The sequence below is a fragment of the Hevea brasiliensis genome, chromosome 4, assembly GCF_030052815.1.
Source record: "Hevea brasiliensis isolate MT/VB/25A 57/8 chromosome 4, ASM3005281v1, whole genome shotgun sequence".
Taxonomy (NCBI): Eukaryota; Viridiplantae; Streptophyta; class Magnoliopsida; order Malpighiales; family Euphorbiaceae; genus Hevea; species Hevea brasiliensis.
The window spans coordinates 116,094,035-116,100,671 of NC_079496.1; the positions used below are offsets into that span (position 1 = coordinate 116,094,035).

At 34.3% G+C, this 6,637-nt stretch overlaps 1 pseudogene; it reads left to right on the forward strand.

Moving 5' to 3' along the window:
* Positions 1-2,486: 2,486 nt before the first annotated feature.
* On the forward strand, positions 2,487-6,313 carry LOC110667564 (U-box domain-containing protein 35-like; annotated as a pseudogene).
* The last annotated feature ends 324 nt before the right edge of the window (positions 6,314-6,637 follow it).

A 6,637-nucleotide genomic window follows, 5' to 3' on the forward strand; every position in this document is an offset into this window, starting at 1 on the left:
TATCCCTAATTCAATCTCGTGATCTTTTTGTCAAAAATGTACCAAAAAAAATTATTTTTTCTGTATGACTTAGGAAATATTTTCCAAACTATGGTGATTTTGTCCAGCTTAGAAAAAAATAATAATAATAATAAAATTGCCTCTAGCATGATTAGAGACATCTCTTGCCTCTAGTATGAGCAGAGGCACGCTAAAAGTTGATAGTAAATTTCTACTTCGCTGTAACAATGCCGCGACTTATAGTTTGGCAGTGTTTGGTAAAAATATATTATTTATGTAGTGTTAATTTTAATTTTGTAGTAATAAAAATAATAGTTATATTTTAATTTATAATTAATATAAAATTACAATACAACAGAATTTATTTATTTTTTATCTTTTTTTTTCTCATATACAATAATAGTCATGCATAAAAAATTTATTTATTTCTTTTTTTTTCCTAATTACACTAGTAATGTACAACAAATATTAAAAAAATATTCTAACATTTTTTCATTTTAATACAATATAAAATAAGTCTCGTATTTTTTCTTCCTCAATAATTTAACAATTGTAACACACATTTGTATTATTTATTTCTAATTTTTTTTATACGTAAAAAATTTCACATATGTATCAAATAAATAACATTTTTCTATTTTAACAAAATACATCTATTTTAAATATATAATAATATAAAATTCTAATTGTAAACAAAATATATACTACTACATATAACACAAATACATACATTTTGTTGATTATCTTGTCTTCTAATTAAAATTTTTTTTACTCACACTTAACAATACTTGTAAGTACAAATTTAAATTTAATATGATTATATGAATTAAAAAAAATAGGGAGTATTTAAAAAAATTTATCTATCTGCCTTACTTTGCAAAGCTTCAAAAAACTTTGACACAGAGATATAAATTTAAGAGATATGAAAAAAATAAAAAAAAAATGGTTGGTTTTGTACGAGGGTGGGGGGTTTTTTATAATCGATGGGGGGAGAGAAAATGTCTACACCAATCATTCTGACTTTTACTCATAAAAAATTCTTTAAGACAACTCCTTTACCGCTATTATATAACTAGCAGCATGTTAGTGGGATTCTTTGCCGAAACAGCCATGTCGCAACTTATAGCGCAGCCATTTTACAATCTTTCTTTTTTATTTTTTTAACTCAATTTAAACAATTGGTAATCAAACAATGCCATTATTATAAGCTGCAACATTGTAGCAGTAGGATGAAAATTATTCTCCATTCTGATGTAACCTATTTTTTAATTATTAAATTTTATTAATTTCATCTCAATTTTAATATTGTATAGGCTAGAGATAAAAAAGTTTTCTATTAGTTCCTCTTAAATTTTTATAACTCATCCCATACAATAATATATTATTATTTTTTATTAAAAATAATTTATTTTTACATATTCATATATTTAAATATTATAGTTTTAATAAAAAATATATTATTTAAATTATATTTAAAATTAATATTTTAATTTATAATGTATTTATTAGTAAATAATTTATATTATGAAATATAAATTAAAATAAAAAGTAAAAGGAAAAGTTTCCGCAGAAAAATCACTCTCAATATGTCTTCTGATGAAAAAGTCACCAGTCAATTCGGCCCCAAACTCCTATGAGATGGGAATGGGGAGCGATACCCACTTGCCACTTCTATGTGACAACAAAGCAGAAATTCTCTACCGACTTTCAACGTCCCTCCAGCATGACCAGCGGCAATGTTCTTTTGCCAACCTAGACAAAATCACTGTGATTTGGGAAATATCTTAAACCACACAAAAACAGTAATTATCTGAAAGGAATTTTCTTATTCACATTTCATTTATCATAGATTTCAGATAAAAAATAAATTTATTTATTAAATACATAAATTCTATGTGATTATATTTTAAATTTATAATAAACTCACTTTAATAAAGAATTTCCAATTACCTCAAACCTTTTCTTTTTTTATTAAAAAGCACCAAAAGGTTTGTAAATAGAACAGTAACACCAACATATATAGGAATGGCTACAGGTTAGGATTCTTCGGAAGCATTACGTGATCCTAGTATCCAACCGTGTAGATTATATATAATTTGAGTGTATATTCATTGAGCAATTTTTATCATAGACTTAATTTATTATAAATCAAGGTATGTTTATGTCTTGAATTTATATGCGGCAAAATTATATATGGAATGGACTGGGTAATGATTTACAGGGTCAAAGCACCTGACCTGACTCACGCCAAGAATGGGCGTTCGATAATTGCATTGCATTTAGCCCTTATTAAGGAGGTGCAAAGAAATTTGGGGAAATGGGTTTTTTGAAAAAGTCAATAACAGATTAAAAAAAAAAAAAAAAGCTCCAGTTCCCTAATTTAAGAAAGATACAACTAGGGCTCTCTATTTTTTTTCCAAAGCGATGAACTAAATACAAATGACTTGACAGACAATTGAAACGAGCATACCAAGGTTTCTCTCTCTTTCTCTTGTCCTCCTGGTCTGGGAGAGAAAGAAGAGATCCTAAAGGTGTTTAGTGTTTTCTTACTATTTATATTTTAAAAACAAAAACAAGAAATAGAAAAACCAACAGTGCCCATTAACAAAAAGCGAGATTGAGGATGTGGATGACAAGATCCCAAACAGAGAAAAGGGAAGGATCTGGAAATGGATTAGTGGCTGTGGCAATAGACAAAGACAAAAGCAGCCAAAATGCCCTGAAATGGGCAATAGACCACGTTCTGCAGCGAGGCCAGATAGTCATTCTGATCCACGTCAAAGTCAAGTCCTACGGTTCCTCATATCCCTCCAGTATGCAGTCCCTCACAGACCCATAATTATTGACATGGAAAAAATTTGTCATGGTTCATGTGTTTTTGGAGAATTTATATAATAAACCTGGGATTCCATGGTTATATAAAAATCGCAAGTCAATAAAATATTGATAAGAATAAATGAATTGATTCTATAAAGTATTAACTACCTAGCAGTGGGTTAAAAAAAAAAAAACTACTTAGTTTTTTTATATTTATCTATTTTTAATTAGATTGCCATACCATATATTAATCTTATATGAAATGTAGGGATAGCATATAATTTATCGTGTTTTTGGTTTTAGAGGTGAACCAGATTGCAGATGCCAATGCTGAGAGTATATTGGTGTGCAAGGATCCAGACCCCCAGACAAAGGAGCTATTCCTTCCATTTCGCTGTTTTTGTACACGTAAAGATGTACGTCACGTTTTCTTAAAAATTAAAAAAAAAATTGAATGAAAATTGTTAATTTAAACTCAATCCTTTGACACCAGATTCAATGCAAAGATGTGGTGCTCGAAGACACAGAAGTAGCAAAAGCTATAATTGAATACGCTACTCACTCAGCAATTGAGACTATAATTGTTGGTGCTTCCAACAAAACAGGCTTTCTTAGGTACGTACCTCTCTTGAATAATATTCCTCCATTCAAGAAATTTCACAACAGAAAACTCCTTTTCCTTACCTAGTTAAAGTTTCTCCTCAGAAGATTCAAGGTCACAGATGTGCCAGGCAGCATTTTAAAAGGAGCACCCGATTTTTCTACTGTGTATATCATATCCAAAGGGAAGATTCAATCCACACGATCTGCCTCCCGCCCTGCTCCTGCGATCTCCCCTTTGCATACCCAACTTGTTGATCAAGTCAGCACAAAACCAGCTCCTGCAGAGGCTGTTCCCCAGACTCCATGTAATAATAAAAGAGGTTATCAATTAGCTGCTAGCTAGGATTCTCTTCCCTCGCCATTTCTATTGATCTCTGTTGCTTATTAAGTGCTTATCTATCCATGCAATTTGATTTCACCATCAGCTATTGAAAAGCCACCACTGGAACAACCTCGAAGATCCAGTGACGAATCGGAGTTCTTCAGGTCCCCTTTCACTAGGAGAGGCGTTGCCAAATCATATGGGGAGCTCTCCGTTCCAGACACTGATATTTCTTTTGTCAGCTCTGGCAGACCAAGTGTTGACCGCATGTTTCCAGCCTTCTACGATGTCCCAGAAGTAGGCCGCACCACCAACCGCCTTTCCAACGTCTCCGACATGGACAGCAACCCTAGCTTTGAGTCCATGCACTATGGAAGGAGATCAATAGACTATGGCTCTCCACCTGAGTTGTCATCAATGTCCTACGATAGCGAGAGGCTCTCCACAGCATCACAGTCGATGGATGACGTGGAAGCTGAAATGCGAAGGCTAAAGCTTGAGCTCAAGCAAACCATGGAAATGTACAGTACAGCTTGCAAAGAGGCTCTCACAGCAAAACAGAAGGTATTGGTCCAACTTTTCACTGCTTCACCTTCAGCATAATTTCTGACAAACCAATAATTGCGTTCCAGGCAAGAGAGCTCCAGCTCTGGAAATTGGAAGAAGAGCGGAGATTGGAAGAGGCACGACTAGCTGAGGAGGCTGCATTGGCAATTGCAGAAAAGGAGAAGGCCAAGTCCAAAGCAGCCATGGAGGCTGCCGAGGCAGCTAAGAGGATGGCAGAATTCGAGGCACAAAAAAGAGTTGGTGCAGAAATGAAAGCACACAAAGAATCAGAAGAGAAGAGAAGGGCACTTGATGCTCTTGCAAATTCGAATGTGAGATACAGGAAATATACTATAGAGGAGATCGAAACTGCAACAGAATTCTTTTCAGAAACTCGCAAGATTGGGGAGGGAGGTTATGGACCTGTATACAAGTGTTATCTTGATCATACGCCTGTGGCAATTAAGGTTTTACGCCCAGATGCAGCTCAAGGAAGGTCACAGTTTCAGCAAGAGGTATGTTGTTTGCAGCAGCCTGAAGGTGCATGAGGTTCTTAGAAAGATTTTCAAGGGCCAATATACCTCTGTTATTGACCTTATGATCTTGCTCATTTGCAGGTTGAGGTGCTTAGTTGCATAAGACATCCCAACATGGTCCTTCTGCTGGGAGCCTGTCCAGAATATGGATGCTTAGTATATGAGTACATGGCCAATGGTAGCTTAGAAGACCGGCTCTTCCGACGAGGAAACACTCCTGTTCTTTCCTGGCAGATGAGGTTCCGAATTGCAGCTGAAATAGGAACCGGATTGATGTTCCTACACCAAACAAAACCAGAACCACTGGTGCATCGCGATCTGAAGCCTGCCAACATCTTGCTTGACCGCAACTTTGTGAGCAAGATTAGTGACGTTGGGTTGGCGAGGCTAGTGCCACCATCGGTGGCTGACAACGTGACACAATATCGCATGACGTCCACCGCAGGGACATTTTGCTATATAGATCCAGAGTATCAGCAAACAGGCATGCTGGGTATAAAGTCAGACATATACTCCCTGGGAATCATGTTTCTGCAGATATTAACTGCAAAACCCCCGATGGGTTTAACTCACCATGTGGAACGCGCCCTTGAAAAAGATACACTTGCTCAGATGTTAGATCCTGCAGTACCCGATTGGCCTATTGAAGAGGCCAGGAGTTTTGCAAAGCTGGCACTCAAGTGCGCAGAGTTAAGACGGAAAGACAGACCAGATCTTGGCAAGGTTATATTGCCAGAAATCAACAGGTTAAGAGAGCTTGCAGAAGAAGCCATGCATCTGGCATTACCCACCAGCGGTCCTGGCCACTCCCGCAGCCCCAGCCAAGTTTCTGTACAGCTAGTAAGTCCATAATGCTAAAGCAAATAATAAAACTTCATTTAGCTGTACCCATTAACGGTTTATTGGTTGGTTGTTTTCTTGGCAGAGCGATGCAAATTTATCGGATATGAGCTCAAGAAATCCCTCAAATATTGTAGAATCACAGACATGAATTGACCAGCAAAAAGAGGAAAAATGTGTTCATGACTTCTCTGAATCATGAATAAGCTGTATATGCAAAGCTTTCTACTTTCCAACATGAACAGATAATCAAGAGAAGGCCCCAAGCTTCCTTAGCATGGACATGAATTTTTTTTTTTTAATTTTTTGCATTTTTTAATTGTGGTCTCTTTATAAATTAGCCAAACTCTTTGAAATGCCTATTTCTTTTTGTCTTCACTAACATGGAAGATAAGTACTTCGAGGAAGAGACTGGCAAAACCGGTTAAATTTGTATATTGATACAAACTCTATATTTCTGGTAATAGATAGCAACCATGCAAGAAGATCCACTTTTGTGGTCTGATATATTAGAAAGAAATTTATTCATGTTGTCAGATGCCAAAATCAAATTAGAATTAATAAGTTGATAGTTCGATTTCAAATCATTGTCATATATGATTTCTGATGCCATTACAAATTTGTTTGACATTTTTGTACAACATCACAAATATTTATTGGAAATATGGGATATAGCTACATTTGACTATGGAGCATTGGAGCAAACTGTAGGGGATGTATGGATTGGGCTTAATGGATGACAATTTCTTTTCGCTCAAAAAAAAAAAAAAAAAAAAAAAAAAATATATATATATATATATAAAATAAACTACTTGAAATAAAAAATAGTTAATTTATTTGTGCATTGCATAAATTATTTATTATTTTATTTTAATAATATAATTAAATATATATTTTATATATTATATATTTTCATAATTATATTATAAAATTTTATTAATGATAAAATTTTTAATTAATTATAGTTGACATA